The sequence below is a fragment of the Cryptomeria japonica genome, chromosome 2, assembly GCF_030272615.1.
Source record: "Cryptomeria japonica chromosome 2, Sugi_1.0, whole genome shotgun sequence".
Taxonomy (NCBI): Eukaryota; Viridiplantae; Streptophyta; class Pinopsida; order Cupressales; family Cupressaceae; genus Cryptomeria; species Cryptomeria japonica.
Window position 1 is genome coordinate 325,144,425 of NC_081406.1, and position 9,064 is coordinate 325,153,488.

Here is a 9,064-nt window from a genome sequence, read left to right on the forward strand (position 1 = left end):
TATTATAGTCACTGCTCTTTGGAATGTGGCTCCAACATTCTTTAGGCCAAAGGCATGACTTGGTAGAAAAAGGTTCCCCGAGGTGTAGTAAAAGCTATTTTGCACATTGATCTTCTATTGTAATTTTGATCTAGTTGTATCCTAAAAATCCATCCATAAGGGAGAGCATAGCATCTCATGTCCTATTGTGAGATCTATAATCATGTTGATATTGGACAAGGGGAAATAATCTCTAGGACATGCCTTGCTGAGGTCTTTGAAGTCTATATAAATGCAGATACCCCCAAATGATTTGCCAACTAGTACAATATTTGAAACCCATTCTAGATAGCCAATGGGGTCTATGAATCCAACATCCAACATCTTTTTTAATTCTTCTTTTTCCAATAGAGATATTTGAAAATGTGTTTTCCTCAACTTTTATTTGACTCGGTTTGCATTGGGATGAACTACAAGATAAAAAAAATTTAATGGTAAGTGCTATCAGTTATGGGGATAGTGCCCTATATTAATAGAAGAAAATAAATACATAGTTATGTTATCACATATCCAAAAATATCTTCAAGTAAGGAAAGAGCATAGCTAGAATAAGAATTCAACTATGAAAACCTTGGCAAATACACCCTAACCAACCTGAACACCAGAATCTTATTCCCTAATTCTATCTAATAAAGCGAAGGATATCCACCACTGCATCCCCTATGTAGAGGAGATTGTTATTTGACCCCTTTGATAGCCACCAATCATCAGATTCTAGGAGCCTCCTGAAATTGTTTAGGTTGTCGCTCAACACACCAGCCTTGAAAGTGCACCAAGCCTCTCTCATGAACCAGGCCTTTCTTCTCTACTCTGCTCCGCGAGCCGCCTCTCCATCAGCCACCTCTTCCTCTCCATTATCTAAGTCTGTCACCTCTGCCATGCCCTTGTCCAGCTCCTCTCCCTCATCAGCCTCCTCCTCTTTCTCTCCTTCTGCATCCATCTCCTCGACATCATCGCCATCAGACTCCTCCTGACCATTACCCGATGAATCCTATGTGTCAGATGCAGAAGAAATTCTCTCTGCAGGCTCGAAATATAGCTTCAGGATGCTCTCCCTGCCCCCTTCTCGTAGTTCAAAAATAGCATCCACCAGGGCAAGGATATCATAGGGTTAACAAATCCTTGCATCAAACCGACACCTTCCACCTGTGACTCCAGGATATCCACTATGGGAGTGATTACCACTCCATAGACAAGCCCATCACACCAATGATTCTCTAAGCTCAAAGAACATTCCACCAGGGAGATAATTGCCCCACGGATTTCTTCCTCCAGCACAAACAGGTTGAGACATTGTCGCTCCAAAGATTTTCCACAGTTAACACAACTCGGACCCACAAAAGGCGACATTTTGGCTATACAAACATGATATCCATCTCTATCATGTCCCTCCTTAAATAGAATGTAGACTACTGGAACCATCTGAACTCTCATTCCAAAGTAATCTTATGGGATCTACACACTGCACTCTTACCTGATATCACATACTGCGTTCTGCCAGAGGTGTGACAAACTTGTACCTATCACCACCACTTTCTGTAGACTGGGACTCATGAGGAACCTGATCATAGTTATGTTTTCTCTTTTATCATACAACTATGCCACATATGGTCTGGTTCACGAGAGGCAATAGCATCAGTCAATGTCAGGCCAATCCCTGTACGATTCAAATCTGGGATCTCAGTCAAAATGACTTCCAAAACTACTGTGTCTGCATCCTCTTTGTCGAATATGATTGTACCAAGATCCTTATCAATCCCAACATTGGCCAAAAGATCTACCACCTTATTTCCTTCCCTAAATGTATGTTTGAATTCAAAAGAGTTAATGGATCCCAAAAGCTTATTAATATAAGGTATCCACTTACCTAGTTTCCAATTTAGAAAGCTATATTTAGCGATACCGTTAATTATAATCCGTGAGTCTCCTTCAATGATGACTTTGTCATATCCTTTTCGAACACATAAGTCCATTTCAGCCACCAATGCCCTTATCTCTGCTTCATTATTTGTGGCTAAGCCCAAACTCCCAAACAAGCCTCCCATCAATTGTCCCGAGGAATCTCTAATGACCGCACCAATACCTGAAATCTTAGGATTCCCTCTACTCGCTCCATCAAAATTCAGCTTCACCCAATCACATTGTGGAGGAACCCATCTAACTAGCTTCCTATTGGTTTTGGGAACTAGAGTGCACCCCAACCCCCAGTCCTTGAGTGACCAATTGCGTTCCATATCCCTGTCCCAACTACAATACCCGAGTGATTTAACTTTGGGGGGCTTGCCATTAATCACTTCTTCAATTGCCACCTTGATTTTGAAAATCACCTCCTCCAACAAAAGACAAGTTTCTCTGAAAATCCTCATGTTCCTCTCCTTCCAGATGTGCCAAACTAACAATACAAGAGTAATCAGCCACAATCCACTCCACTTCGAATGACTTGCTTTAGGTCACACCAGAAGGAAATCTTTAAGACGCTCATTTTTTACCAAAAAGAACTGCAATTTAACCACGAGCCAATCCCAGCATGCATCCACAAAGGGACATTGAAAGAGTAAATGATTGGTTGTCTCTTCACTCCCTTTGCACATAACACACCAACTCGGTCCTGAAATCCCAATATGCTTCAATCTATCACCAGTCAGAATTTTGCCATGAAGTGAAATCTACAAAAAAGCTCCAGCTTTAGGGAGACCAATGTTGATCCAACAAAGATAATAAGGCCACTTTCTTTCTCTCTCTGTGACATTCGATCTCGTACCCCAATTTCACACTATACTTACCTGATTTGGATGCACACCAAAATATGGTGTCCTCCTGTTCCGACTGCAAGACGCGTCTGTTTTTTAGAAGATCTGCCAACTTCAAACACAACCTTCTTTCTCCAATATCAATAGATTTCCACCCCAACGCCCCACCATTACTCGAGCTGTCAACAACATAATCTTTTACAAATAGGTCGACCTTACTTTTGACCTCTTTGACCCATTCCTGTTTTGCAAATAAGTCACCAAGCACCTGCTCGGCTTCCCATGAGTCGCGCCAGAACATAGCCGTCTAGCCATTTCCAATGCGCCAAGATATATGATCGATAATGATGTTACTGCAGTCCCATAATAAATTCCAAGTCGAGGAACCTCTAAAAGGATCAACTATGGTAAGGATCCTATTCGGGTTCTCCATATCCAAATATTTCCTCCTAAAGAGTCTACACCACAACTTGTTCGGTTGTTAATACATTTTTCAAGTCAATTTCGCCCCCAATGCAAGGTTGTGAAGATCCATCTTCCTCAACCCTGCTCCACCTTCATCCTTTAGAAGGCACATGGTGTCCCAATTGATTAGGGGAATCTTCCTCTAATCTTTGGCACCTTCCCACACAAATTTATTGAGCAACCCATCCAACTTCCTCCCAACCACATGTGGCATCTTGAAATAAGACATACTGTAGACCGAAATAGCCGAGAGGACAACTATGATCATAGTCAAACATCCAGCTTGCGAGAGCCATCTGTTTTTCCACTTTTCAGACTTCGACTGGCATGAATGGATCACATCTTCCCAGATATGGCTCTGCCTACAACTAGAGCTGATTTGAACCCCTAAGTATTTGATGGGGAACCCCCCAATTTTAAACTCCAAGACATTTGCAATTTTGGATTGAAGAGGTTTGCTAGTGTTGAAGAAGAAGATCTGCGATTTGTCCCTGTTCATCGCCTGTCCCGAAGCTTGAGTGTAAATGTCCAAGACATTCTTGATTTCCATCACTTCTTTCATGGTTGCTTCACCAAACAAAATTGTGTCATCCACGAATTGTGAGTGCGTGATGGCCTCGAAATTTCCATGCACCCTGATGCCTTTTCAAAAACCTTCACTGTTTCTCCTTTTAATAAAATTGCCCAACACCTCTGCCATTAGGACAAACAGAGAAGGGGAAAGAGGATCCCCTTGGCACAACCCATTTGTGGCCTCAAAGAACCCACATACCGCTCCATTTACAATCATGGAAAAACTCACCGAAGAAATACAAAATTTAATGCAATCAATCCAATCTTTAGGAAACCCAAATTTATTAAGAACATAGATAAGAAAATCCCAAATCACCCTGTCGTAAGCTTTTGCAACGTCAAGTTTAATGGTCATACAAAAATTTGGACCATTTCTCAATTTATGTGTGTCATCCTTGCACAGGGGCCATGCTTATCTTCTCTGTATCATTCCAATTTTATCGGATGTCTCTGAAGAGACATGAACTACAAGATGATGAACCACAAGGTCAAGATCTAATCATGGCACATCAACATAAGATCATGCGAAATTTTGTTGTACAATTTTGAAGAATTCTTTTGTATTTTTCTTTTCTAGATCATTAAGGGATTTGGAAATAAATGTTATCTTTAGATTTTTGGAAGTTCCCTGATTGACCTCTTCAGTTTCTTTAATTAGAAGGGATGATTTGTCTTGCTACAAAGGTACAATGAGAGCCAAGTGAACTCTCTCGTCCTCTAGCGCTTGATATAGGTTTTCACTAGAGGATACTTATTTTATATAGAAATTTTGTGTTTGATATTGCCTCATCGAGGTTTTAACTAGGGAACTTTTTATGATTGCTTTTATTTTCATTTTTACGACTAAGGAAGTTGACCTGGATACCAAAGTATGCATCCTCATTGAGTTGAATCCCATTGACTTTGTCATGATCTACTAAGTCTAGCATTTACAGAATTATTAAGATGACAACATTGTTTTCACATATGTCAATGGTAGGTGGTCCTTATTGGTCCCAATCAATAAAATCAAGGTATACAAGGGGAAGTTCAAATAGCGTGGATGGGGTGATGGTACAAATACGATAGGCAAACATTTCGGTGAAGTATTCAAAAGGTTATTCATGGAACTTTTCTTTGGTATCTTCAACATTAGAATGCTCTTTTGAAACACGACCAAGGATTAACTTAGGTTTTTGGGTGAAACTCAAGCCTCTATTCTTGGAGTATGAGATGGACATAGTTGTTTCTTTGATACCTTATTCTTGAGTGCCAAGTCCTTGTCTTTGGTATCACATTTGTTTGACAATAAGTTAGGCTTTGGGATATTTTTCTTTAGGTATGTTGACAAAGTCTTCATCTTCTTCTTTGTATAACTAAGAGGAAACTTATTTAAGATGTCTTTCATCTAAAGAACTCCATTTCTAAAAGGTGGTATGTTTTCATTGCATTGTGTGCTTTTTCTAAATTTCTATGTCTTTGGGTTTTCCACATGATTTTGGAGAGGGTGGGAGATGTCCCACATATAGTGCATTTTTAATATTATATTCTCTACATCTATTATCAACAATTTTAGCCTTGATCTTGGGTTGAGTGGAGGTGGAGTAAGAAGCAATGTTGGCACGATCAATGGATGGTGTGTAAATGGGTGTGTTTAGAGGGTAATGGTGAATGTGTTTCCCTTCGAGGAGTTTGCACTTTTGGAAGGGTTGTGGATCGGTACAGATAGTAATTTCCCTACCATTATGTAGAAACTTTACGCATTGTTGGTTTGTGGAAGGAATGGACCTTATGGAGTGAATCCATGGTAAACTGAGAAGGATTTGTATGGGAGATCAAGGTCTAAAATTTGATGAGTAGTTTCAACCATAGTTGGACTGACTTAGAGTGGTAGTGTGATTTTCCCTTTGGAAACCCTTTCTACATCATTGAGGCCATTATTGTGATCTTGCTTTTAGGATCAATAATATCATTGAGGTATCCCAATTGTTTTATTAATTTTAATGTACATAAATCAAGACAGGTTCCACCATCTATGAGGACTCTTTTAATTTTGTGCTTGTGGATGATGGCTTCAATGTGTAAGCATTTATTATGTGATGGATCATGGTTTGCACATACTTGTTGGTAAAGACAAGCTGGTTTTAGGCTGCGAGGTTTCTTATCAAGGCTTGGAATTGGGAAGTGTTAATATTGTTGGGAATACGAGATTAGAGTAAAGCCTTTTCAAGTATCTCTTTATGGATAGGAGATGTCTTGAGTAACTCAAGAATAAATATATGTGTTGGATTCTTACCCAAGTGATCAAGAATGTTATATCGAGATATGGATGGAATGGAGGAAGAAGAGGGATCTCCTTGGATAGTTCTTCTACCTCTGTGGGTATTGACATTGCAATCGATTCTTTTAATAGTGACGACATTGGCAACTTGATTGTTGGGTTCTTCAATCTAGCTGACAAGGTAATCAAAGGATGAGATGGTATTGTTGTAGTCATATGGCATGGAATGAGATGATGAAGTTTTTTCTTCACCATGTTTGGAGAGAGGATATTTACAAATCTTAACTTTATCATTGGATGTATTAGATTCAGATCCTTCAACTTCAATTTCATGTTTGTCGATAAGATATTGGATGTAATTCTTAAGTTTCATGTATTTTATAGTATCACGACCTTTGATGTGATGGCATTCACAATATTCATTTTCATTATACCATGCAGGCTTTGGTTGGTTCTCATCACATGGTCTTGTTATTGGTTATTGAGCCATGTTTTCTTGTACATGTTATTTGAAAACAACGTCAATAGGTTGAGCAAGAGGTGTGTGCTCACACTTTGACTTATTATTATTTTGTCGAGGAGGTCCACATGGAATGGCGACGATGTTGTTTTTGGGTTGATTATTTTGTGGGGTGGGATTACGTAGTTGATTAGATTTTTTGGGTGGGTTAGATTGTATGTGTGTGATTTGCATGTGTTTAGCATCAATGCACCATCATTTATGATATTTTTGTTTTTAGCCCAAAACCTGGTTTATCGTTGGATGGGGAACCATGGGCATATTTTTGATAATGTTTGATTAGACCTTTTTCAAGAAGTGCTCTTTCCATAGCTAGGCATTTTTTGGTGACTTATTCTAGTCTTTAAGAAATTGTATTTGGAGTTGGAAGGAAAATTTTGAGTTTATTTTTTGAATGAATATTTCTACTTGGTGTTCCTTGGGAATAGGCCATGGAAATTTCAAGCAAGATGTCTCCATCGTTGCAAGAAATTAGCAAAAGTCTCTTCATTTATTTGTTTAGTGTTGCACAAGTCTCTCATGGTTACTTCACTTTCAATGTTATATCTAAAGTGTGTAACAAGTTTTTCCACTTAATCTTGAAAAGTGGAAATGGAGTCATGTGGGAGGTTAGTGAACCATCAAATGCTTTTCCTCCTAAGATTTTTGAGAAAAGTCTCCTTAAATAGATGTCACTATAGGAGACTTATTGGCAATACCATAAAAATTTATTTGACTTGTTCTCTAGGACCACCTTTTCCTTTGTACTTGTCAAATCTAGGAAAGTCAAAATTTGGAGGAAAAGGGATCATGATGATTGATTTGTCAAATGAATAAGGAAATATTTCTTCAAATGTACAACTTTTCTTTTTATGTCTTGTCTTTAGGTTTTGGATCATGTTTTTCATATCTTGGAGCTCTTTAGCAAGATTCAGAATTTGAATATCCTCATGTTGTTAATGATGAAGGGGTATGTAGTTATCATGATTATGGTGTTTATTGGAGGTATGTTAATGATGATCTAAATTTGGTTGCATGTATGACATGTATTAGTAGGAAGATGGATCGGTGTTGGTGTTAGTGTGGGTATAGTATTGACATGTGTATTGGGAGGTTGTGATGTGTGTGTAGTGGTTATGGGTGGAAGACTAGTGTGAATGAAGTTGGTTGTGTTGTTTAGAGGTACAAAGGTTATCATTGGATGAGTGCTAGTATGGGTGTTGCTTCAAGGAATGTTACTATGCAAAGGTGGGTTAAGGATGTTGTTGATTTCATTGTCGGTGACTGGTCAAGATTTGTTCTATAAGGAATGTGCTTGGGCTTAACTTAATCAATATTTCTATCATTTCTTGGTTATACTCATCTTGTGAAAAATCGGCCAACCTAGGGGAAACATCAAATTGATCTACAAGTACTTGTTCTTCTTGTGTAGGTTGATTTGTGTCTTTAGGCATCTCATAAGGGAGTTCATTGGTGTTGTGCTTCATGAATTTTTTATTTTGTGCCCTTGTATAGACCATATAATGGAATACCCTAATGGTTTGGTAATGGGACTTGGGGTTGTTAGACGACTAAGGTTGATATTATGGAAGATTAAAAATTTTGTCTAAATGTGATATGGGTATGATATGGGGGTATATCCTAAGATTTGATTAAATGGAGGTTGGGTTAGATAAGTGTGTGATTTTCAAGAAATGAGTTTGGTTTAAGGATGAATGTTTGTGGAGGTTGGGTTGGTTTGATGGGTTAGGGATAAATATGATTTGAGTGTTGACAAAGACTGGGTGTTGGTAGATGACTTAGAATTTTGACTAGGAATGTGATTTTTTTGGATATAGAATGATTGTTGTGGGTTGGACTTTGATTTGGTCTTTGGATGAAGTTGGAATTGGATTTGGTTTTTAATGGTTGAACTTTGGATTAGATTTTTGGATCTTGATGATTGGGTTTTGGATATGATGCTTGGATTCTTGTTGATTGGATTAGAATTTTGATTTTTGGATGATTGTAGATTAGATTTTGATTTAATTGGATTGGATTTGGATTGATAAGGTCAAAATAAGCTTTCTAGTGTCTAAATCCTTATAAAGGGATTATTTAGGATTTTATCTTTTTCTACTCGAGATAGGCAAGATCCCAAGCAAAATAAGATAGCGATATTTGGATGTCACTAACATAGGAGAGCCAAGTTCTTAATAAAATTAACCCAAATGATTAGGGATAACTAAATATAGTACTTAAGATAGGCAAGATCCTAAGCACCACACTATCAAGAGATTACAAAGGATTAAGGATCTAAGTTCACTTTCTACTAAATCTTGACCTTGGATTTTGGAGGATTGATTTGATGAAAGGATTGATTTTATTTGTTTGAAGGATGAACTAATGGAAAGATTGGTGGATTTAATGAAAAGAAATTGGTGAAATTTTATTGGGTTTGATTTCCTAAGTCCAAAAGGGTAATTGTTGGTGAAAACA

The 9,064-nt window shown here is 38.1% G+C and overlaps 1 non-coding gene across 1 annotated transcript; it reads right to left on the reverse strand.

Annotated features, from left to right (window-relative positions):
- Positions 1–4,184: 4,184 nt before the first annotated feature.
- LOC131027227 (U6 spliceosomal RNA) lies at positions 4,185–4,287 on the reverse strand. The gene has a single exon (XR_009102475.1). It is a non-coding gene; the product is annotated as a U6 spliceosomal RNA (small nuclear RNA).
- Between the last annotated feature and the right edge of the window lie 4,777 nt (positions 4,288–9,064).